Source organism: Fundulus heteroclitus, chromosome 7 (genome assembly GCF_011125445.2).
Source record: "Fundulus heteroclitus isolate FHET01 chromosome 7, MU-UCD_Fhet_4.1, whole genome shotgun sequence".
In the NCBI taxonomy this organism is placed as follows: Eukaryota; Metazoa; Chordata; class Actinopteri; order Cyprinodontiformes; family Fundulidae; genus Fundulus; species Fundulus heteroclitus.
Window position 1 is genome coordinate 38312965 of NC_046367.1, and position 26645 is coordinate 38339609.

At 39.5% G+C, this 26645-nt stretch overlaps 1 protein-coding gene across 1 annotated transcript in view; it reads left to right on the forward strand.

Moving 5' to 3' along the window:
* Positions 1-3379: 3379 nt before the first annotated feature.
* Positions 3380-26645, forward strand: part of adarb1b (adenosine deaminase RNA specific B1b) — a 208073-nt gene continuing 184807 nt past the window's right edge. Inside the window, exon 1 of the mRNA XM_036139598.1 lies at positions 3380-3612. The gene's annotated coding sequence lies outside the window, so the exon portion shown is untranslated. The remainder of the gene's footprint in view (positions 3613-26645) is intronic.

Here is a 26645-nt window from a genome sequence, read left to right on the forward strand (position 1 = left end):
ACTGTTTGTTTCTCTGCCCTTTTTGGTTTTTGGATTTTGTTAATAAATATTATTTTACCGAACCTCTGCTGGTCTAGTTGAATTCTGGGTCCTCTGCTCTGATTCATGACACTATTTTCCACAAAGGAATGGATAATTAAAATTATTTGAAGATCAGACTGCTAAGCTGCAACAGTCTTCTCTCTGAAGGCCTTAGCCAGCTCAGTTGATTTCAGCCTGGTGTTGAATCTCACTTCAACAGCAAGGAGCATATTTGAATGTTGTTGTATTTATTAGATTTTTTTTTTAAGGTTTTTTGTTTTTTGTATAGTTTTGTTTATTGTAACTTATGCTATAACCAGGGTAGCTGATTTTAGTTTTGTTTAACATCTGTTTAATGACAGTAAATGATTTTGATTATGATCTAATAAAGCTTAATGTTTGAGGTGTGAAGCCAGCCAACTTCTTTCATCATGTTAACTATGTTTTTTTTTTCATGTTCACCTGATGTAAAATAGCTATGTCTATTACATTTTAGGGAAGGCTTTGCCATTCAGATTTTATTGTTCAAACTGCTGTAAGATATCGATATGTCCAAAAATGTTAAAAAAAACATCAGAAAGGCTGTCATATGGCGTCCTTACTTTTTTGCCTGACTTTATGTGTGAAATCACTTTGAAGATCTGCATCCTCAAAGTTTCTCACCTGTCTTCTTTGGTCATCCTCCTGCATTGTTGTGTAGTTGTAATTAGTCTCTGAGTCCTCTTCAAGATGCACGGTGCCTGTCTCTGTGGAATCAACTTTACCTTCATGAAACAGCAACTCTTCAATGTGCCACAGTGTCTGAAAGAATAGTTTCGGTAGATTTGAAATCCAACTACTGCTTTATGTTTTGCCTAACTGAAAAGAAAAGCAAAATTAGATGTTTTGGTTAAAGTGTTGCTTAAAGAGCAGAGTGCCAAATGTCAGGGTTTTTTCTTTCAGGTTTAAATGAGAAAAGGAATTACAGATCACCTCTTTTCTTTCTCACTTTGATGTGGTGCATTATGATAATCCTTGTAGCTGTTTGTATCATCCTGACAACCTTGAACAAGGATCTCCATGGACCAATGTATATTCTGCTGTGTGTTTTTTGCCTGAATTCCCTTTATGGAACAGTCGGTTTCTATCCCAAATTTCTGTGGGATCTGCTCTCTCCTGTTCATGTCATCTCTTATTGAGGCTGCCTTTTGCAGTCTCAGGTGGTTTTACTTCTCTGCCTGCAGTCCATCCTGTCCTGTCCATCCTTCCCCTCATGACATATCATCAGTATCTGACTATATGTCGACCACTGAAGTACCACTCTGTCATGCCAAAGCAAAGAGTCATCACTAGGTTAACACCTATCTGCATTATGGCTGTAAACACCATTCTTGCATCTAGGTTGAAGCAGCCTGTATTTAAACAGAGTTATCTGTCTGAACTGGAGCATTGTTATGCTTGCATGTTTTCCATCTGAAAATACTGTTAACAGCACATTTGCATAGATTGCAATACTGTTTTATGTTCTACGCAGTGTTTTAACTGCATGGTCCTGCCGTTTTCTCATCAAAACATGCTGGTTCGTTAGCCATGCAAACCCGTGTGCTGCATTTGATGTCCTTGTTCACATTTTCACTAAGTATCCTTATATATATATATATATATATATATATATATATATATATATATATATATATATATATATATATATATATATATATATATATATATATATATATATATATATATATTCAATTTAGCTCAAAAAACTTACCTCAAACTTTAATGCTGTTTCAATAGAATTTCTTATCATACCTCCAATAATGAATCTGCTCATTTATGGTATCAAGTTGACCAAAATAAGAAAAGAAATTGCTGCAACTATGAAAGTTTTTTTTTTTTTGATTAAATATTCTTGTGCATAACTCTAAGCATTAGTTTTCTGTATTGTATTCAGAGGTAAGAATGAAAAATGTATTGTTTTATCTGTAACTATGCTTATATCATAGCAGGAATATTCTATTTCACTCAACTGTTTATTTATAGTTTCCTCACACTTTGTTGAACTGTCTATCTATCTATCTATCTATCTATCTATCTATCTATCTATCTATCTATCTATCTATCTATCTATATATATATATATATATATATATATATATATATATATATATATATATATATATATATATATATATTAGTATTATATATTACTTTGCTTTTCTATCTTATTTGTTTATTTGTCATGCATTTCTTTTACTGTTTTTTTTAATTAATTTTCTTAGTTTGAAGAAGCCTATTATGAACCCCTAGGTCTACGGCCTCATCATTGTCTCTCACAAGCAAGTATCTTTAGCTCATTATTTCTTTTGTTTGTTTTTAATTGCCTCATATTTTCATCTTATAGTGTCGTGGTTGTGTATGAAAAGTGCTCTGTAAACAGTAATTAACTGTGCAGAAGAGAAATCAGTATCATGTTAATATTGTCATCATAGGGAAATTTGCATTGCAACCATAAAACTCACCACAAAACGGGTGATAAGGTGATTAGAGAATATCTTTTGTGTGACTTTAAAAAATGTTTCAGTGAAATCAGGTAATTTTGGTACTAATAATTTCCCAGCCACTATTTGTTTCATCTTGTCTTTACTGCTGATATACTGCTAGGCCAAGTGATTAAATCAAATGTAATGACAAATTTGTTAATGCAATAATTTCAGTTTGTTTTAGTTTGCAGAGGTAGTGCAATTTTTCATCGGCTGTACACGGCGGTGCTTCCTCCCTTTAGCAGCCAAAGTATAGTTGTGGAGGTAACGGATCTGCACGTGAATCCTGCACCTTCCTTCTAATTGACCAATAGTACAGGAACTGACCCAATGAACGACAGCCCACTTTATTTGCATAACAAGGCAGAAATTGCATCAGAAAAAGTAAAGAAGACAGAAAAAATGTAAGAAGAATACATGGAAATAAGGGCTTATGGCACAAAACAAGGAAAGAAAGTTCAGTGGGGGGAAAAAAGAGACCCAAATGCACCTATAAAAGTAAAAACATAAAAAACAGTAAAATTAAAAATTAAACTCTTAAATAAATAATGTATTGGAAATAGAGAAAGAAAGCGTTGAGGTAAATCGAATTATACAACGTGATAAGGTAAAATATATGCAATATCTTAAACAAACACATAATAAATATAGAATCATTAAAAAAAAGAATTAATCAGTAAAGTGTAGGTGTATTTATATATTTCTGCTTTTATTTTTTTAATCTGTCAGTTTTGGTCCTCCATAACATATGAGAGAGAGTAATTTTTCCACCATTCCTTGTACAGCCTGTTTGGTCTCCCCGCCACCAGGGGGCGGTAGTGCCTCACCTCCTGCACCTGCGGCCGAAGAAGCGGGCCGTCAGCAGCCTGTGAACACCGCAGTGCATGCTACCGCTCAGCCAGCCTGACCCTCTCCGCTCGCCTTTCTTCCACGGCAGCGACGACGCGGAGGAAAACAGACGTCCTGTCTGTGATTTCCCCCCTTTTTTTTAAAAAAATCCCCCAAAACACAGGAGGTGTCGCCGCGTCCTGGAAGGCCCTGCCTGCTCCCCTCCCGTCTGCCCGCAGTGAGTATCCCGGATTTATTTTTTATTTATTTTTTTTGGTGTCGTTTCGGGGCTGCAGCGGATGAAACATGGTTCCGGTGGTGTTTATATAATATTAGGTTGGTAATCCAGCTCCACATGAAACACCTCTCCTCTCTAAGGAAATGCCATGTGAACGAGCGGGATACATTCAGGACTGCTGTTGCATTTTCTGTCTATTATTATGATAAATATAATTCTTATGAGTATTATTGTTATTATTATTATTATTATTATTATTATTATTATTATTATTATTACTACTGCCCCCCGCGTCCCCCCTCCTCCCCCCAGCCGCGCTCTGTCAGTGGAGCCTGGAGAGGTCCGCTCCGGAGACCGCATCGTGTTCAATTAACGGGGATCTGGGAGCTTTAAAGCTGCTGCCTTTAATGCCGCAGTGTGTGCGGGGATGCTCTGCAGGTATGACCCGAGAAGAAGAAGAAGAAAAAAAAAAAGAAAAGAGCCTCCTCTCTTTACAAATCCTCGGAGGGACAGAAAGAAATGAATTAAGGTGCAGGGACGTGGCGACAGCAGGCTGTGATCAGGCTGCATTTTGTAGACAGTATAATAACTGGCTTATTACTAACTTGGCAGGATTTAATCTGAATCCGCTGTCATTTATGTCTCTACTTAGTTTTTTTTTTTTTTTTAAGACCAAAGGGATGATCCAGGAGAAGGAATCTCTCCACGTTGGCCTGCAAAGGCAATTTCTGCAGATATTTTGGTAAATCTTTAAAAATGATGCTGTGCCTTGGGCATCTCTGGGAAATGCAAAAGCTATAATGTGTTAAATATGACAGATTTCGGGCCCTTTGCATTAATATAAAATTCTGTTACTGACTATTGAGCAATCTGGCATTTTTATAGTGTGTGTGTGTTTCACTACTTCTATGATTTTCTCCGGACTTTTAGCAAAAGCAAACTATCGCTGAAAGTAGGGCTGCACAGTTTTAGGAAAGGATGTCGCTGTAATGCATCCTTTTTTTAATTCCTCTCTGATAGAGGGAGAGTCTACTGCATAGTTTAAGGGTTTATGTTACACTTGTCATTGTTTTTTGCATGTTATGCTGCTGCTGCCCAGTAATTTGCCAATTCTGGGATCAATAAACGGCATTTTTTCTGATGCGATATTGTTTAAAATAGTGATGATGATTTTGAACCTACATTTTTGCCTGTAGTCTTTTTTTTCCCCCATCATCACAATATTCCCACCACTCTTCCTGGTCTTTTTGATCTTGGTCTTGGGCATAAATCTGCATCCTGTTGGCTGTATGTATCATTAGAAACCAGCGGGTCAACCCATGGCAGCTGATATTAGCTTTCCAAGTTTTGTAAGGAAGCATTCCTTTGCATATGCGCACATTTCTACTGTGGTTAATGTGATTCGACGCATTGTGCTGCACAACCCTCCGTAATTTTAGCATCTCAGCCATAAAGCAAAGATGAAAAGGAAGATTTGCTGGAGATGAATGAAATTATTTATTCAGCCACTCAAAACTTTAACAAGCCACTAATTGTTTGAAAAGTGATTGAGTAATATTTGTCTTGGTTGCAAGAAAAAGATATTAAATTAACTGTATTGTTTGAAAAATGCTCAGTTTATTCTTTTTTATTTCCCTAAAAACATCTGTACTGTAAATACATATTGCACTATAAATTTCGTACAGTTCATACCATTAACCATTGCATATCTCTTTATTTTTCCTGGTAGCCTAGTTAAGCGCTTTTTTTTTCAGCTATGGAGTAAAAAATTTAAAACTTGCTAAAATATCATGCATATAAATAACAATTTTCTAAATATTTTCGACTACACTGAATATCTGTTGATGATAGATCTGTTTTGGCCCGCTGGCAATTACGTATCCTGATCAAACAAACATGGTATTTATTGTAGTCATATAGCTAGATTTCCTAACAGATCGCATAAATAATTTAGAGCCTTTTTATAATCTATGAGTCGGTAAAGCGAGTTTTGGCTCATTTGTGCTCATGGACAGTAACTTTGTACTTTACTATTCTCTTGGTAGTTTTAGTAGCCTGTATTTAAGTATTTTGTTGAATTATTGAGATAAATAATGCACAAAATGCACAAATAGTTTAATTTACTTATTTACTATTACAGATTTTATCAAAAATAAGTCAGAAACCTCTTCCAGGAAGTTTAAATTAAAGCAGGGTTGGTATGAAAGACCAAGTGATTAAAAATGCAAATGTACAAAACGAGGAAGAAGAAAGTAGGCAGCACCAATGTGAGAAGTGTGTTTCAGATGTTTTGGGTATTGATTGAGATGGTAAATAAAAATCGGAATAAAAAAATATTCTGATGGAAACGTGGAGATACCCCTGCTTCACCAGTAGGTGGCGACAGCATCGACAATAACATTCAGAGGTTTCAAAATTCCTAGAAAGAGAGAAATCCTGAGCCTGGCTGAAGTTGTTTGAGGCTCCTGATTCTCTTAGAAAAGTCGTAGCTTGTGTTTTATTAGACTTCGTTCTCCATAAAACTTTTTACCTTGTGCCTGAAGTTTAATTTGAACAGAGTCGGAACAATATGGGAGTGAGGTGAGAAATCCCGTTAAAGTGACTCCAGCTTTGTGTCAATTAGTAGCAGAGAGAGTGAGTGTGGGCGGGGCCACTATTACTATCTAAAACTCTGTAATTTAAAAAGAAAAAATCTTCACATTGGAAAACAAATTTAAAAACTAACTGGGAGTTATTAAAATCGGTTTAATTTGAAACAATAAAAGGGGTGTGTAGACATTTTGAGGATTTTTCTTTTACATCTCAAAAGAAAACTTTACCCTTTATTTCAATGAGAAAAGTACAGATTTTGTCGAAAACGTCCAACACACCTCGTTGGACGGAAACGAGCGAGATGGGGAGAAAGAAATAGCGAGTAATCTTTCATCAGCAGGTTTGCTTACCTTTCAGTGAAATCCTTCATGCACATGTTCCTCTGATATCATAATGAATTTAATCTTCCTTCCTGATCTCTTGTCTGCACCTCGGCTCGATGCGGGAGCTGCTGATGTAGGTTACCGTGCAGATGCCTTAATGTTTGGCTTTATTTCTCAGAATCTTTTCAAAGTGGTCTTTAATCGTGTAAAGTGGTCTTAAGCCGTAATTCTCCTGTCTGTCTGAAGATCTTAGGCTTCCGTTTGCAAAGTTTTTCTCTCACTTTTGGGTCAGTCGTCTCAAAGAAATTCATTTCAGCACATATGAAAGGCTTAAGCATCCACGTCAGACCGTGTGGCAAACAAGAAACTGCTGAGTTGCACTTTAATACCAGCTGTTGGTCTCTAAGACAGAGTTGCCCCTTCCTTTAGGAGCATCTGAAAAAAATGCAAAAGCTGAAAGAAAATGTGGGCATCATAAATTAGAGGAGAAAGACGTGTGAAACTTTGACGTGTCATCGATGATCGGCTCCTCTCAGTACTCCTGGGTTTTTTCCCCCTTTTATCGACACATTTTTCAGGTCCCATTCATATAATGTGGATACTTTCTTTTATTTCTGTCATTTCTTTTGTCGTCCTGCACTTTTTTAATTTGGTGGATCGGTGAACAAGACCAGAAAATATGGACCTGGTTTGACTTTTTCTCCTCTCTAGATCTCCAACCAGACAAGTTCTTCCCTCCAAACTCCCTCCAGGTTAGAGAGGAAGTACTTTTTTAATGTCAAGGACTCATACCGAACCATTTTTAAAATGACCTTCATCTTCCCATTTAACCTTTATATCTTGTGTATTTTCCCCTTTCAGTTCTTCTAATCCTTGGTATACCATCTAATTCCTGGAATTTATTTATATTCCTGTAAAAATCCTTCACACCGCCCGGCTCAGCTCCCTCTGGGTCTTTCCTCCTAAATATGCTTTCTGTATGATGTCTAATTTGTAAGAATCCGTAGAAGTCCCGGTTTCGTAACGCTTGATCTTTCCAATCTTCAAAGGTTTCTTTAAAACATTTCCCTCAAATAAGCCAATAGTAATAGGCCAGATCCATGTTCTTCCAGCGATGTCTTTTAGTCATGATGCCTCATCTGCGGTATTTTCTGTAGATGCAAGTAAAGACATGAGTAGAAAAAAAAAAAGGATGTACAACTGGCTCCCATGTTGCAGAGGACCCTGATTATTTAAAGCCCGGTTCTTTGCCTAGTTGTCCTCTAAGAGGCAGATCCAACGAGGCAGGGCAGCTTCCTGCTATCGCGGTGCTCAGAGGTCTTAAAAAGAAACAACTTTTTAAAACTTTTTTTTCCACTTCAAAGTTCTTTTAGTTAGCTATATATTAAAGCAGCCGGGGTTTTCTCTGCTATATGGAAGTATACACTGCAAAAACAGATCTAAAAATAAATAAAATGTTCCTAAAATGTGTGTTTTTGTCCTAGATTTGAGCTGGTAAATAATATTATGCCGATGGAATGAGTATTTTGACCCCTAAAATAAGATAATTACATATCCTGCACTTGAAATAAGATGATGGAGATCAGTTGTTCCTATTTTAAGAGCAAAAATCTTATTCCATTGGCAGATCATCTTATTTATCTGCTCAAATCAGGGACAGATGCACTCATTTTAAGAAAATATTTCTTATTTTTGGTTCCGTTTTTGCAGTGTTGTATAGTTCCTCAACCTATTGCTGCTCACTGCCTGTGAGCTGGCTGAAAAAGAAGCCTGCCACACTTTTCCCTCGCTTTCAAGAACGACAACATTGGGTGTTTGGAAATATTTCCAATTGAGACAAACAAGAACGGTCGTTGTGTGGCCAGCTGCCGTTTTGGGATCTGTTGGGATCTGATTTAAAAGCTTTCGTCCCAGAATGACATTATAAATGATTTTCTCATACCTTCTAGCAGCAATACAAGCCGATAATGGGTGTTCTCCCCGTTTTATGCATTTTAGCACTGGTCCAGTTGCTTTATGAGACACAAAGTGCGAAGAAATACTGAATCTCATTGTCGCTCCTGCTTAAACCCATCACTGATTGGTTAGTTAAGTTTCAGTGGTTCCTTTAAGGCCCAGAGATTTACACGTCCGCTGCAAGCGCTTTATTAACTATAAAGTGGTTAAGGCAGAATATGGTGAAATGTGGGTTGGAGCCCAGACTTTTTAGAGCGCTGTACGTATGTGTGAGTCTTTACTGAAGCTGGATGCTGAGTGAAAAGAGGGTTGATGGAATATATGTAGTAATTATTGTAAACTTGCTTCTTCTGGGAGGGTTCTGTGATCTGTGTTCTTAAAAACAGCAAATATTGAGCCTATTCCCGGCTTGTTAAGGTACAGAAAAGACTTTTCTTTTTTTTTCTGATTATGAAAAAAGGGTCAGATTGCTGAGTTAATGTGCGTAACTGAGTATTTAGCAGAACCCGGTAGCTGCGGTCAGCTAAAACAGAGCAAAGCTGAGTCGGAGGGATGACTGCACGGGGCCTTAGTCTATACTTTACAAAAAGACCGCCGCTTCTCTTGCTGAGGTGACAAGTTAAGAGAGGAGAAAACGGCTGAGATCACTCACTGGGGGTCCGGCGTCGAAGTCGGTGATCAGCAGCGCTGGGTAAACGGACCTACGCAGCAGAAGAAAACACTGCTGGTAGATTTTCAGTGAATGTCAGCGCACTCCCTCCATCCATGCTGCTCTATCTGAGACCCGGAGGGAGCAGACAGGGTGGCCCTAACCTTCCCTCAGCCCCGCGTGGACACAAAGTCTGTGTCGCTGATCTATAGGTTCCCCCGGCCTTCCCTGTGGGCACCGCTGCTCATCAGGGGGGCAGAGCGCTGTAAATAGTGCCTAGTAGCAATTTGCTGCTCACGACGGGCGACGAGGATAAACACCTGAGCAAAAACTCAAAGTGCTCAAAACGCTGGAATTAGACTGAAGTGTTAATAATAATTAGGAGGAAAAGAAACAAAGATGGGAAATAATTCGATTTCCAGAATTTTTCCATCTATTACAGTTTCTAACCAAATAACTCATCCATCCATCCGTCCATCCATCCATCCATCCATCCATCCATCCATCCATCCATCCATCCATCCATCCATCCATCCATCCATCCATCCATCCATCCATCCATCCGCCATTGTATTCTATATACTTTCCAGATAAACCTGCCGTGGTTTTATTTGTACCTCCATCCATTAAACCATCTGTGTTTCCATGCATCATCATCATTTTCTTTAACCTTGCCTGCAAGATGTTAATTCTCGCTGTATTTGTGCGTTCACAAACACACAAGAATCCATCTTGTACCTCTCCGTTCTTGTCTGAACCAAAAACGGTTTGGGCCAATCACGTTGCTGTATTTAGGTTTAAGGCGGGACATATCAGTGCAACGAACGCAAGAGCGGCTTAACCCGCAGCCGAACAAACATAAACATGGCAGCGTAGGAGGACACTGTTTTGTAAGAGTCCATAATTTCGTCTTTGATAGCAGAACTGCAAAAGGGGCCTTAACTAGCTTACCTTCTTGTGGTTTCTCATGACATCAGCTGCGTACGTGTTAATTTGATACTGTGATTGGCTAAAACCAACCTTTGGTAGGCGGGCCTTAGGTGTCGCTTCACCCGATCAACTCAGAGAGTTCTCGTGAAATTTCCTCCTTTCCCCGAAATAGATTGGAAAGGAGCAGTCCCACATTAATAATGTGCAGAACAAGAGTATTACACGTTATCAATCTGGCAGGCCAGGTTATGCTTTCTTCATTATCCATACGGTCATCTATTAGGAGATGGTCCATCATCTCATCCTTCAACTCTGGAGGCTTTACTCTTTCTTTCCTCCTTGTTTTTTAATTTGTATACTTTGAAGGTCAGCTGTTTTAAATACTAACATACTTAAATCTATCTATCTATCTATCTATCTATCTATCTATCTATCTATCTATCTATCTATCTATCTATCTATCTATCTATCTATCTATCTATCTATCTATCTATCTATCTATCTATCTGTGTATATATATGTATTAGGGCTGTGCATAAAAATCGATATAAAGATTAATATCGATATTTTTAAAAACGATTTAATATCGACATTCTGGTTTTCAATATCGATATACCTCCCAACCTCTAGGGGGCGTTATTACAGTGCAACCATTACAGTTCACAGCGAAGGAGAGCAAGTGAGACGAATTTGTGGAACGGCCGACAGGATTTTAGAAGCTCCTTTGTCCCTAAAATCAGATGTTTGGGCACATTTTTGGTTTCTGTGACACGTTAAATGCATTGAAGCAAATGCACTTTATTTTCCTGTTAATATGTCTGTGATCAATAAATAGAACATAAACATAATATTTGGCTGATTTTGGTGATTGAATCACTGAGCATTAATTCAAAGTAATAAATATCGATATTGGAATCAAAGCAAGCTGAGCTATGTATCGAGAATCGTATCGAATCGGCTCATCCTAGATGATACCCAGCCCTAATATGTATATATATATATATATATATATATATACACACACACATATGTTTGTATGTATATATAACCTCCGGTATTTTGCATCTGGTAAAGTAAGAAATTACGGCATGATTAATGTAACGGACAAATTTACTTTGAAGCTGTAGCCATTACAGCGACTATTAGCCCAAAAGTGTAAATCTTAAAAGGAGTTTTTATGATTATTTTTTAACAGATCACTAAAAGCTTGTTTGGTGTTGCCAAAGTGTGAGTTCAGATGTTTGCAGGCTCTATTAATACCTGCAGAAAACCACGTTCGGGCAAATTGTCCCTTTGGTGCAAGGATGGACTGCAGGGCTGATGAGCTGTTGGTTGCAAGCATCATAATTGAATGCATAGGCCTGACAAAATGAAATGGCTCTGCCTTCCTGCTCTCTGGACGCCTTTCCTGAATAGTTCTTTCCATTTTCCCGGCAGAACCTGCAAAAACACATTAGGGTCTAGCCTAATTGTAAAATTGGTCTGACGAAGTTAAATTAATCTGACTTCCCTCAGTGCGACAGCGACTCTCCCGCGTGTCGCGTACAATCTCATGAAGAGTGGTTGAAACGGAGAGGCGCTACTCGTCTGCGGGGAGAAAAAAATTGTTCTCCAGATTGTGCTCTAATTGCAGAAGGGATTTCCTCCCGGCCATTGAACATTGTTTCACTTGTTTCGGGCCGAAAAAGCATTTTGAAGTTGTTTGAAATGAATGTTTCCTCGTAGTGAAACCCTATCTCGGCTTATCTCGACCGCTTTTTCCTGAAAAACTCCAGGCATCCTGTTTTCTTCCGTCTGAATCAGCTGTTGATTTAGATAAACAGCAGCGACAGTGTTGGTGTGTTTTGTCAGCCGGTCAGTTCGTGTGACGCTCAGCAGCTCGCATACATCTGCTCCGCAGCTCTTTTCTGCTTCACTGAACCAATAATAAGGACTGTGTTTGTTTTTTTCCCTTGCAGGACATTTAACGCATTAATAGGAATTTGTCAAACCTGGAGTCATGGTAGGAAGAAAAGATGTTGCAGAAGTTGAAAAGCCGATAAGAAACGTCCCGTTCAGTAGATTGTAGAACCTTAGTTTAGGAGGTCTTGGCTGAGCTTCAGCTGTCTTACAGATAATTTGTTATATAATTTGATAAATCGTCACCCTTCACCTCTGTGCATCACAGTTAGTATGATGTGTTTGTGTTCCAGTAAATGTGGCTCTAGGTCGACACAGTATATCACAAATGTATCATTTTTGCCCGTCTTACCCAGCATACACCCATCTCTTCCTCCAGCAGTCATTGGGCGAGACGCATGGTCTACCTTGAACATGACCAGAGTGGATGTGGGAGATTTTACACATGATCCCGCTGAGGAGCGTAAGAGCAGCTAGAATGGTCTTACTCACATTCCTGGAAAAATCGCTGACTGTACCTTTAAATTGTTGCTCAGACTGTAACGCACAGAAACGCACAAATTTAGTCAAGTAGCTATTTAATGTTAGTCGTTCCTAACTCCCCAGCAGTGAACAACTAAAATGTTCTCTTGTTATGCCCATTTTGAAAAGTGTCCAAGATAAATTGGTGTCCCTGTTATTTATACCCCAGGGAAACAGGAAGCCTGGATTATTTATCAAAATGTGACAAAAAGAGTGATCTGAAAATGTATTGACTACAAAAATGCCTTAGTAATAGATACCCATCTCTTCCTCCAGCAGTCATTGTGCGAGAGGCATGGTCTACCTTGAACATGTTTCCAGTCCATTTCAAGCTAACATGGAGATAAACAGCCATGCACGCACTCACACCTAAGGAAAATTTAGAAAGACCAGTCAACCTAAAGCTGGGCATACATTGTATAATTTTTTTTTTTTTGCCCTTTTTGGGCCGATTCTTGAGATAATTTTTTGTATCGGGCCGAGTTTCAGCTTCATCGTCCGTCCTGTGTCGTGTCGTATACATGGGGTCGCCAGCGATTAGCTTCTCACGACCATCTCCCGATCAGGAATCATTTCATGTCAGATGAAAATCAAACATGACTGAAATTCAGTCGGCCCTTGAGGGACCGTGAGCGCCTCCTGCTGTTGAAGCGGAGTTATGATCGTCTACGAGCCGATTTCCACCAACGTCGTGCACTGCGCACGTGCAAACAAGGGAATTCTTCGTCTTCTCAAATGAAAACATAGGAGTGGCGTAAAGCATGGCGGCGGTACGTGTGACATGGAGTCAAACTACGGAGGAGCAACTCGTAGAATTTCCAAGGCAGCGCGTTTTGTTCTTGTAAGCCTCATATTTAACAGTGAGCATCGATACTTCCGTCTTTTTCTTCTTCTACTGTTTACGTTTGGCTTCCGGGTAGACGAGTCCGAGTAGCGCTCTCTCTCTACGGGGCTGAGTCCTACATGTGGATTTTGGATGTACAGTGTGAGCAGTCAGATCGCATCAGAGTGTCGGGCTGTACAGTAAGAACAGATTTCATGAGCTGTGAACTTTTAAATCCTGCGGTATCATCGTACAGTTTGAGCTGTACATGAGTACAATGACTGAAAATATCATACAGTGTGTGCCTGGCATAACAGTCATGTTTTTGGACTGTGGGAGGAAGAGTACCCGGAGAGAACCCACTTATTCATAGGGAGAACATGCAAGGTCGATGCAGAAAGACTCTAGGCCGGATTTTCAGAGTATGCGACATTAATATATCTTGGCCTGCTATAAGTTTAAGCTCATTTCATAAATATAAATGTGTCTGCTGAATGTTTGCGGCTTAATGCAGCAAAAATGATTGAAGAGAGCATTAAGAAACCACAACTAAGCCGCTTTTCTGCCAAAACAACAGATGTCTTCAAATGCAGCCTTTTGAAGAAAACATATTGTTGACATGGAAATATTGACTGAAATTTGTTTTCCAATAGCTGCTTTATTTACTCACAATGACACCAAAGCTGAAAGGGATTTTTATCCCGACATTTGCCATGAAGATAACTCCTCATATGTTTTCCTAATGACGCCCAGCCCCTCCTGGCATCGTGCATCATGGTTAGGGAACTCAACTTTGCCCTCATCTGTCCAAACGTCGTCTTTCAACGAGTCTTTCTGGTCGTTCAGATGCAGCTTTGCAAAACGTTGAGCTGCTCTATTACTTTAAAAGCAATGAGACGTTCTCTTTTGGCCATTTTTTAAAGAGCCATACTCCTTTTTTGTTTATTTGCACGGCAATAAGTTCAACATTTAGCATGCTAAGGTCTGTAGCAGTGGTGTCCCGATATTGGGCCCGATACCAGCATCAAGTATTTATACTTGTACTTATAAAATCAACCAGTACTATGAACCGATCACATTTACAATGCAAAAACTGAACTAAAAATAAGTAACATTTTCTTAAAATTGGTGTATCTGTCCTTGATTTGAGCAGGTAAATAAGATGATCTGCCAATGGAATAAGATTTTTGCACTTAAAATAGGAACAACTCATCTCCATCATCTTATTTTAAGTGCAGGATGTCTAATTATCTTATTTTAGGGGTCAAAATACTCATTCCATTGGCAGATAATATCATTTACCTGCTCAAATCAAGGACAAAAACCTAAATTTTAAGAAAATTTTACTTATTTTAAGGTCTGTTTTTGCAGTGTAGTGCTTGATTTTCCTCCTGGTTGTTTTCTGACCCTCCGTTTGTTAGATTTATCAGAATTTAGCTGGAGTTACAGTGCAAAGACAGAGACTTTTCAGATTAAATTAAATAAAACTGGATCTTGTGGGGTATTTCTGCGGTTTGAATGTAAAGAAGATTTCAAACGGGCTCATCGCTGTATTTCCCCGCTGCTCAGGGTGAACACCCGTCCTGTTCATGGCCGACTGGTATCAGTACTCCACTTTACCAGGTAGCGCACCTGGCCATCTGCATGCAGCCACATCATCCGTGTTTCTCCTCCTCATGCTGGCTACACACAGGGATCTGCTCTAGTTTTCTTATCTGATTAAAACTCTGCTTTTTTTCCCCCCAGATTACATTTACATTTAGATCAGTTTCTCAGTTATTTCCCAAATTCAGCCTCTCCTTGCTGCAGTTTCGTTAACATTCGAGCAGTTGGTCTTTTCTCTGAAAGTAAAATCTGTTTTAATTGAAATATACATCATGTTCAGAGACAAAGATGAATAGTTACTGTACAAAGAATGGTACTATTTTCATGTTTTTGTTCATAGCCACACACGATGATATTTTAATAATTAAATTAATTAGTAGTATAGCTAAATACTGCAAGGTGAGTTACCAGATAGTTCACCAATTCTTCTTTAGCAGTTTGCTTGTCGGTGTTCATCTCATGCACATTACAGGGTCCTCACCAGGATTTTTTTTCAAGGTAATGGTGTGTTGGGAGGCTGGTGTGTCGTTCCGTACCCTGGATGGATTCCCAAAACCGAGCGTCGCGTATTGCAGCTCGAAGGGGGCTGTTCGCTAAGCTAACAAAAGCTAGCGCTAGCTAATGTGGTTGGGGAGGTTTATAGCTGTGCTGATGCACCTTCAAGAGCTTTACTGACTTTTCTATGTTACTCTCAAACATCCGTGCCATTACGCTCATTGCGTAATGGTCTAATTTCAGCGTAACTTTGACATCTTTCAGTGTAACGGTCCGTTACACTGAAATGCACTGGCGAGAATCCTGCATCACGGTTTGGATACTTCCTGCATCGTTTTCCTGTAAAGCAACACTGATTAGGCCTGTGAGGGTCTCTTCATTCAAACTGCGACCACAGGGTGAAATAGTTCTTATTCCACAAATCCATCTGGAGTCACCAGCCGACCTGAGCCTAATGGTGCAAAAAAAAATGGACGAAATTCTTCGAGAACAATCAGAATGTGAAAATGTTCTGTCCAAATGAGCTTCGGGTCTTTGCTTCGGAAAGAAAGGGGCCTGAAATGTTCTTGTTGGTTCCCCATTTTGGTTCCCGTGATGCAAATGACTGACATGATTGCTGGAATTGAAATAGATTTTCGATAGATTTGTACATGATAGAATGAGTGCAATCAATGAGTTAGCCTATGTGCAACATCTATATCACATTATGTCTAATTAGGGCAACTGCTTCTAATTAGAATTACAGTAACAGTGTGAAAGAGACTGATGGAGATGTCTGAGCTGCAGCGTCCACCTTACTTAGTGCTGTTTTGAAAAATGTCACCAGCCCTAATTTGCTTTACTGCAGTAGTTTATAGTAGCTTCTTCCCACTTAGAACATTTTACGACGACGCGGCCTTTAATTTGATTTGGAAAGAATGAAATCATGTCTGTGGCACTTATTGCCACTTCTGCTGTTTATAGTTTACTCGGCCCTCGTTTCCACCTAAAACAGCACTTAATCCTCCCCTGTAACATTCACTAAAGTTGGAGCATACAGACAGAGGGACCTCTGAGTTCCTCTTTGCTTAATCTCTTTTGATTGAAATGACTTATAGTGTCTGAGATGCCATGGAATAAGAATGCAGATTTTGTGTCTAGTGAACCATTTCTGATTTGGCTAAACATTTTAAATAATTATTAAAGACTCTGTGGCAGTTTATTGGTGGATTCCACCTGATTTAGAATCAAAATGTCTCAATAGCTTATGATGGTATGTACTTCTACATTGTTGTTTGGACCAATAGAGACCCACAGCATCACTGATCCTCCACCTTACTTAACAGTGGGCCTGGTATGCTCTTCAATTTAGGAAATTCATTCTTACTCTGATCTCATCAAATCCAGCGGTTGCAGTTAAAGTCCTAGTAAAGTTTAGCAAACTCCAGGCTTTCCTCTATGATGGCGGAGCTAAAAAGGCTTTTCCTGCCATGCTTCTAAAACAATTGGTTGGCATGTAGACGGGGTGTAGATCAGGGTTGTTGTGGAGACTTGGTGGCCCCAGGTTCTCTAACAATGTGTTGGAGATTTTTTTTTAAATCTGTCCTCACTGATGATTGGTGGCAAGATAAAGGTTTCCTCATCCCCCATAGTTGTAACGGTTTCAATTGTTTTACATTATTTAAAGCTATATTTGGTAATCCTATTCAGAAACATTGTCCTTTCATCCTGACAGTAGGTAATACATTATGTATTCAGAAAAAGGAGGTTAAAAAAATTAGACCTCTGTGAAAACTGTAAAAACTCTGACCAATCCCTGCCGTTTGTACCGAATGGCAGGGATTGGTGAGAGTTTTGGTTCTGACCTCACTCCCCTCTGTCCCTCAAGTTCTGGGGGTATCACCTTATCTATTGGTTGTCGCACATGGAAATCATTCTGACGCACTCACGTAACACCAGAGCTCGTTCCTTTTTCGTTTCCTGCTTGCTGGCTGCACACTTCTAGTGTTTATGTATCCGGCTAGGTTAGCGGTTAGCTTTAGAGTTAGCCGTTTGTCGTAACTCTGCTGCTCTCATCGTATACTTTGAAAATGGCTGAGAGTTGCAAGAAGTAAACCATATACAGGTTTATGAGAAGCATAACACCGAGGCCTCAGGAGAAAGGAATAAGACCAGAGTGGATTAGGGAGATTTTACACATGATCCCGCTGAGGAGCGGAAGAGCAGCTAGGATGGTCTTACTCACATTTCCGGAAAATCGCTGACTGTACCTTTAAATTGTTGCTCAGACTGTAATGCACAGAAACGCACAAGTTTAGTCAAGTAGCTATTTAATGTTAGTCGTTCTTAACCCCCCAGCAGTGAACAACTAAATGTTCTCTTGTTATGCCCATTTTGAAGAGTGTCCCTGTTATTTATACCCCAGGGAAACAGGAAGCTTGGATTATTTATCAAAATGAGACAAAAAGAGTGAACTGAAAATGTATTGACTACAAAAATGCCTTAGTTACATTTATTTTTTGGAGATTATTAGGGGATAAGCATGACTAAACATTTATCTCTTAACATGTGAACCCCATCTCCCATGCACTCACTGAAAAATCTGACTTAAAGTATTATTTTAAGGCTGTTCTCAAACCTTTACCAGGCAGGGCCCTATGAATGTGTTTGGGTTGTGTGGTGGCTTCTATTGATTTGAATTGGAAGCTGTTGTAAAGAGCTACTTGTAAGCATAGAGTCGAGTGTATAGATTTATCTATGCTGTGCTGCACAGATATAATGATGGCTTGCAGAACGCCGTAAGGCGAAGTTCTCCTGTTGTGCTGGGGAATTCCTAATTGTAGTTGAATTTTGGTGTTAATACATGGCCAATGCTCTGCAAAAAGGCTTTACTGTTTACTTAAATTACAAAAGTAGAAGATTTATTTTTAGTTGAGTTGATTCCAGCAGGGAAAAAAAGCATAGAGGGTCTCATTTCCTCCTCGAAGTCCTCTACCGTTTAGGCATTCTGCGCTACATGAACTTTGCATTTCAGCAAAACAAACTGAAACCCTTGTGTGTTCAGATCTGCAGATGCATTCGCAATTTCTTTCCTCTTTGATTCTCAAACACTCGGTATATGTGGAGCACATGGGAATATGGCTGTTCGTTTGATTCCTCACAAGCAGTTCTTAAAACAGGCTGTCAGTCAGAGTCAGAAATGAAATGTGTTTATGGTTATTCAGAGCGAAAAGCCCGCCGTGGTGATGTAGGGGAGAGCTCAGCCGTTTTACCGAAACAATACAAGCAGTAATGTGGCAAATTTTCAGGTGATTCTTTAAATGAGATTCAGAAAACACTTCATTGTGCTCTACACGTGAAAAAGAGCCACTAAATAACTAACAAAATGGTTCCTTTTCTACTTCAGGCTGTGGTCCAGATAAATACTGTAAGTAGTATCTGATTCTTGTTAGTGCTACCTCATGCTCCAGGAGAGCTGAGTGCATAGCACCCAAACCTGTGGAGAGGGATTGTCACGCACAAGATAATTATATAAAATCTGTCGGCATGGACGGCACGTCTTTGTGCATGACAAACCTATGTGGACCGACAGCTGGGATTTTGACATTGATTTATTTATTTTTCCCAAGTCAAGGTGAATTGTTTTGGGCTCGCTTTGAAAAGATGTCAGACGTCTTTACTCTCAGAGGCAGTCGCAGTTTCACACAGCGCAGTGACCCCACTGTCCTGTTTCTGTCGCTGCAGCTTTATGCACTGGCCAACCCGATTCCGCCCACGCCGAGGGGATGGCGTCCGGAGTTGGAAATCAAAGTAGGAATGACGTGTTTGGGAGGGTTTTCTGGCCATCAGGCAATTATTATTTCAGAACCATTTTAAATGGGAATCAAACCAAACGCCCACACACAGACTTTAGTCTAGAGTAATCCCAGATTAGAGTCCCTGTTTAAGGAAAATCTGAAATTATTAAAAAAACAGATAAGCAGTCACTTAAAGATAAGCCAAACAATGAGATGATAAAACAGTATAATGCAACCTTCCAATACATTGTAGTGACAAAAGAAATAGCATTCAATAAAATCACACAAGCTACATAAGTTATCATAGTCTACTCAAATAAAAGGACTGAGAGAAGTTTTCTGGAGTCATTTAATTTGTAAAGACAAGACCACATTCATCAGACTCATTAAAACGGAGAGAGCCAGAGGGAGAGGGAGAGGGAGAGGGAGGGGGAGCCCCAGGAGCCGCGGAAGAGAAGGACGAAGGCAGACAGTAGTCATCTGAAAGGCTGCAGGAAGATCAACAGAGGAGAAGAGCTGACAGGCAGGCTTGTTAACTATATTTACTGTATTTTGTTATAATAACCATGGCCATGGCAAACTTTGACTCAAACATGAGAAAACTAGAAGCATGTAAGGTTAGCTCCCGCGTTTAAAGGTAGCTCAGACTGCAGTAAAGCGGCACTTTAAGTCACATGACCCATTCAGAGTCGGATCCGCACCTCTCAAGTTACATAGGCGAGTTTTTGAGAAGGGCAGCCTGCACTGAGCATCCATACCACAACGACCCCAGTGTCTCTTTTTGGTATGAGGTATGCCCATGAACGTTGATGACGTTTATGGGCATACCTGTTAAGGTGGTGATAACTGGATATAAGCAGCTGGTAGTTTGGGTATCTGATCAGGATGCTCCCTTAGTGCCTCGGTTTTATTGGGCACGTCCCACTGGGAGGACACCCAGAACTTCCTGGACAGACTGTACTGCCCTTCTGGGGGTCTTAGAACCAGCAAATTGAGTCGGGTAGCCTCACTGGGGATAGGTATGTCTGGGTTTCCTACCTGTGACCTGGTAATGGATAAACAGAACCCATAGGATGGATTTCACTGATGCAGAAATGATAGTTATTCTTTTGAAATGTTGTCGTTGGTGCAAGAACTCTGAGCTCCCAGGAAAAACCGGACGAGAACGACTGAATTACATTTTAAAACATTAAAGAAATATAGAGTTAATTTTCATTTGATGAGAGTTGAGCTGCCCAAACATAATTCAAACATTCAGTACCATCACAGAGTCATTCATTACTAATTTCACCCCAAAGTCCTGCTAACTGGATAGTTGCATCAGATGGGAGCGTCTGGTTATTCATTGTTATTATTATTAATTTATAATATTGCACACATGTCCACGGTCATGCCAGCTTCAGATGATTAAAAACAGCTGATCCTGGCCGCGATGAGGGCGAAATAAAGTCAGACTGTGCAATGTGAAGGAAAAAAAAAAGCCTGAACAGGGATTGCAGTCATCTCTGCAGCCTAGTGATGAGCAATCCTGACTAAATGACTGCCGGGCTTCAGAGTTTTAAGACGGAGTGAATGCGGTGCAGGATTTGTGCCTGACCCCTGCTTTCATGACGTCCTGCACGTTCGCTGAAGGGGGTCCCTACATCAACGCGACTCCATCGCCCCCCCTTCGCTGAATTATTTTGAACGTGGAGCCGCGGGTGGTTGCCATTATTCACGTGGGCCCCATTAAAACCGCGACCCATCCGTGACTGCGATGCATACGGCGGTCTTTACTTCGGGGGAAGACGGTAACCTTTAAAGGTGAGGTGTTGCGAGTGTGCACAGACAGCTGCGGGTAATCTGTGAGACTTCACTTTCTTTGTAAAGGGATTGTTGCAACTTCTCGCTTTGCATTCAGCAGAGTTAACTTCCATGTGAAAACAGAAGACAGCACTAATGCACACGCCAGAGAGGGTTAGCATCAGAGCGTGAATATGACATTACAGTCCGTGCCGTACACCCACGCATGTTGGCGCTGCAAAGGCCAGGACGAGGCCTACATGCAACCACCGGGACTTCAGACCATCACAGTTCACTGTCTTAAGGCATGGGCACAAAGGTTGACTTATTGTGGGGGAGCACTTTTTCTTCTTCTGCTGAACTTAAAAATAAGATGTGCCCGCTTATTATTTAAGATATTTTGGTGCCTTACCAATGTGTTTATTTTTTGCGGCCTGATCTCAGCACTGAAAATATAGGATACACAGAGGATTCACGCTAAAACAACGAGTAATTGGCTTGTGCCTGACTCACAGTGTTTATTTATGTACTGTAACCTTTGCTGGTGTGATTGTGGCTGAATATTTATGCTCTCGCTGCTGTGTTTCACATGTTAGTTGTTGCACTCATTCATGGCTGCGGGCTTCTCGTTTCAGCCATAACTTTGTGGCGACAGTGCAGCGACACTCGAGTAGACGGGACTCGCATACGAGGTTGAATTTTAATTCAGGGCGTTTTGAGATCAGGAGATACTGACAGACAAAATGCTACTTTTGTTTTCACTCACTTTTATTCTGCATTATCTATGTGATCGCTGCTTGATATTAGAAAATCATGCACCTGGGATATTTTGTTGAATATTGCAATGTGATAAAAGCACATTTTCCTTGCTTTTGTGTTTCTTGTCTGTCTTTCCGGTGCTTAAAGCTTTTTCTGCTACCTTTTGTAACTTGAGCGCATCGCCCGCTGTACATCTCTGCTGCAGTGAGACTCTGTTCAATAGTATCAAGGTCCCATGTTAACATTTAATCTTCCTGGAGACTTCTTTTCACCTCTTGCGGTCTGCTCTTTGAGTAAATTAGCTGGGAAGGCCAGACCTGGTAATGCTAGAAGTTGTTTTCAATGTCTTCCACTTTCAGACTGTTTCCCATTCTGATTTTAAATGCTTTTAATATCAGATTCATAAGCTGCTACAATCTTCTCTCTGAAGGCCTCAGAGAGCTGCTTTGATCTTCCCATGTTGTTGGCTCTCGCTTTAAGGAGCACACGGAGCTAACTGTCTGAAGTGAAGACAGGGCAAACCCCCTACAAATGCTGACTAGTAATACGTCCATCATATGCACCTGATTTGATGCACCTGTTTTATTTTGGCGCTTGTAAATGGGAATAAAGATGAGGTTGGCCTAATTTGCTTCTTACCGGAAATTAACCTGATTGAAATTCCGTTGTGTTTCTATTGGTAGCTTTTTTGTTTTTCAAAATGTTCAGCTTTATGAAACATTCTTTTATCCCCCCCCCCCCCACAACTGTGTGGTATCTTGGTAAGGAAATGTAGTCTAACAGCATCTTTTCTTTCTCCATCACTCCAGTTGAAGGAGAAATTCTGATATTGAGCGTTTCTCAATAGAAGGGATAAACAGAGATTTCCGCTCTTTATCTCAGCACATAAACATTCTGCGTGCATGTAGATGTAAGCCACAGCATGCCAGACAGAAAATCCCACATCAACGGTGCAAATATGTGTACTGTAACACCTCTACTTTCCAACACTCATTAAAAATACTCAGGTTTTTAATTAAGTTTCTAATCTAATGCAGAATCCTCCACTAGGCACCCTAAAAACACAAACGAAACAGGACTGAATCACCAAAGCCTAGACACCAAAGTTAATTATCACTAAAACTGGCAGTCTAAGACAGGCGTAACATTTCAATAACATTTATTTTTCGTTTTTGTCTTTTCCTAAAAGACTCCAGGGGACAATAAAAGATGCAATATAAATTCAACATTTTATTTTTTCAATTATTTTATCAATAATTATGTCAGCATTTCAGCACAGCTGGGAGTGGACACAAATTGTGTTGATTGGTAAGTTGAAGTCACAGTTCTCAGACTAAATACAGATAAATTAAATAAATACACCATATATTACACCATGTAGTAGATTGAATTTGAATTTGCTTTTCTACCACAGTAGTAGTAGTATTAGTATAACATGTTTGAGAATCAGGGTGACTAAAATGAAGTTCGTCACCCTGAACTTCATTTTTCCAGATGCTTATAGTTTGGGCTTTATATGTCATTATTCTTTATGTAAGCATCCAGATCTCCACTGAACCCAAGCCAAAGCCATATTTCCCCGGGGTACACTCATAGTCGATCACCATTATCTGTGGAAAGTCACTCTCACATGAAAGTAGTCATTGTTGCCCCCGACCCCCCAAACCACCCGCCGGCCCGAATCCCGCCCATACCCCCACAATACCCCCATCATCACCACCCCTCCCAAAACAAAAGAAAAAAAACGATGAACTGTGTCATGGTGTGATCGTACGTGTTTCACTGTGGATTAGGTTAAGCCCATCAATAATGCACACCACATGGAGTAGCTGTGAAAACACCTTTCCCCCTCTCTGTATATACTCTACTCTGCTCCTTGGTGTCATGTTTTGATAAAACATACAGTTAGGCAGTAAATCCATGGCTTTAAACCTTTAAATACAGAATTTGTGTTTGGATAGGTAAGAAGAAGTTGTTCTTTTAATCCTTTGCTGAAGAGACTCAGTAAAAATGGGATCAATGGGAAAGTCTAAAGGCAAAAGCCACTGGTCACAAAAGAAAAATAAATAACACAAAGGTCTTATTATAGTAACCATAAACCATCTAGTTGAGGTTTGGAAAGTATTTTGTGGATTGATGAGACAAAAGTAGAACATTTTGGAAGAAGCTTTTGTAAAACTAACACAACATTTTAGAAAAATAACACGATTGGTGTTTGTATGACGGTCTTGAGTTGCTTAGTTGCTTTATGACCTGACTGTGATTTCTTCTCTCTATCAGAAAATTCCAAAGGAGAATGTTTGACCTTCAGTTTCTGACTTTAAACCTAAGTACACTTGGGTTATGTGGCAGGAGAGTGATCCAAATCACACCAGCAAAACCAACTATGAATGGCTAAAAAAAAAAACCCAGAAGATTTTGGAAGGATCCTGTCAAAATCTGGATTTAAATCCAGTTGAAATGCTGATGCTGATATGCTAATTAATGCATCACTAACCGCAAAATAGAGTTTGCTCCAGTAATCCAGCCTGGATATGACCTTTACTTTGGCTAATTTTCCTTAAATAAAAAGACAGCTATTACAACATCTGTAATCTGGCAAGTTTAAGATCTGCATCCATTTTAACTTGTATATTTGTGAGGATTGGTCTAACATACTTTGTCAAAGAACCAAGATCTATGGTGGATGCCTTTGATGTGCCACCAAAAACCATCACCTTGTTTTTTTTGCTCGTTCAAGTGTAAAAGATAAATCTGGGAGTCATCTGCATAAGAGTAGAAGGACATTCCATCTTTCATGAAGGGATGGATAGGCATATAGAGAAAATTAAGGGGCCTAAAACGGAGCCCTGAGGGACCGCACATTGAAGAGAAACGCAGTAGAAGATAGAAAATCAGAAAGTTAATTAACTTAGTGATGGGCTAAGCTAATGCAAGCATGTTTACACTTTGTTTTAGTGTGACTCGCTGCTAATTCAGCTCACAACATATCGAAGTCCAAATCCAGTAAACGTGTACAGCAATAAAAAAAGGAATTTTTTCTAAACAAAGCAAGTGAAATAGTTTAATAATTGTTGACTTGGTAAGACAGGATTGTTAAATAACAAAGTAGATTTTAATTTTCAAAAGGCCTGAGCTAGCAATCAAGAAGGTTAGTGACTGTTACATAATCTTCAAAATAAAAGCGTTAATATTTCATTGGTAAAATGAGTGTAACAGTAGGTTCAACATCAAAGGGATTATTTCGGAAATGTAATAATTTCTCATGGATCTGAATCAGATCATCCTATATGATGTTTAGTTATTAAATTATTGCTATTATTAATTGATAATGTTATCTAGGAAGGTGGTTCATAACTCTTCACGACTCACACTGCTGACTTATTTTGGGTCACTGTCTGCTTGGGTAGAAGGCAAGGACTGAAAAGGCAGTCTTAACATTTCTTCAGGAATTTTCTAGTTACCTATGATTTTTGTACAAAAACCAAAAATATATCTATTTTAATATTTATATATGTACATCGCTAACAAAGCCTGATCAACCATCAGAACTCTGTTTTGGCATATCCACACGGTTTAGCTATGTAAAAGCCACCTGATGATGTTGTCTCTGAGTAAACTTTGTCCAGATCGGTGGGTAAAGATTTCACCGCCTGTTACTGTAGTCTTAAAACTGACAGAGACGATAAAGTGAGACTTAACTGGTTTCTGAGGAATGGGGGGTTGTCAGAAGCAGAGCGGAGCAGGTGCTGCCCGTCCATGGGGGCATATTTGTGTACTCTGCTCACTCAGTGGGAACATTTTAATTTGATCCCTTTGTTTCTATAAAACAGGTCAGGATTTGCTTTACCCCAGGCTATTTGTGTCAGCGCTGGTACAGAATGTGTTGAGGTGGAGCCGGAATGAATTGTTTTCAGAAAAAAAAGCCATCAAAACTTATCCTCAATGTGGAGTTTCTTTTAAATAAGGCTCTCGCTCGCGTAATTAGTCCAGTAAGTTGTCATTTTGGCTTCATTTGCACTTGATCACACACTTTCTGCACCGGGTAATAATTAGATTTTTATCCAGGAAGAAATCCACCATGCCACACAGGAGAACTTTTGCTTTGGTGACCCTAATCATTTTCTCAGTGATTTCATTCTGTGAATAAATCTGAGAGCAATTAAGCAAGAGTTTGAGTTGGTGAAAATTTGTTCAGCATGCACTGTGCATTTGCCACAGATAATGACTGTATTGTTTGTTGTCTGAAGTGGAAAATACACGCGCATCACACAGGAATGTTCTGCTCTCTGACTTTACACGCCTAAAAGGTTTGAGGTTGTTTGGTGATGGCAACCAAATCAACATAGAAATCCACAAGAGAGGGACAAAAATGTGTCTGTTTTACACAAAAAAAAATCATCCAAATTCTTTGTGTTTAAACCGGCAAAAAAAACAAACAAAAAAAACTTTGAAAGTGCAAAAGGTTTATGTCATGTGTCCAAACTTTAAATGGTGTTTTAGGAGCCCCAAAAGGATATTTGCCAAAAATGGGTTTCGGAGATCAAAAAGTCTTGAAAACTGACCAATTTAGTATAAATAATCAATATGTATCGTTTTTTGAAAACCATAATATCCCTGCACCGTCATGCAAAACGTACACACAATGTACTGACCCTCTTTTATGTTTCTGAAGTTTATCTGTGGCAGCATTACAGCGCCACATACAGGGTTGGTGGAATGATTACCGTAATGCTTTAGGAAACATTTTTAGTGTTTGAATTTAGGCTTTCTTTGAACAGAGACAATTCCTAAAACAAGGAACTATTAACAAATGATGTAGTAGAAAGATGGTTTTGGACAAACTAAATCCTCATGCCCATTGGCAGGATCTCAGTGATGTGTGGGAGAATGTTTTAGAGTTTGTTTATTTAAAAGTCGGC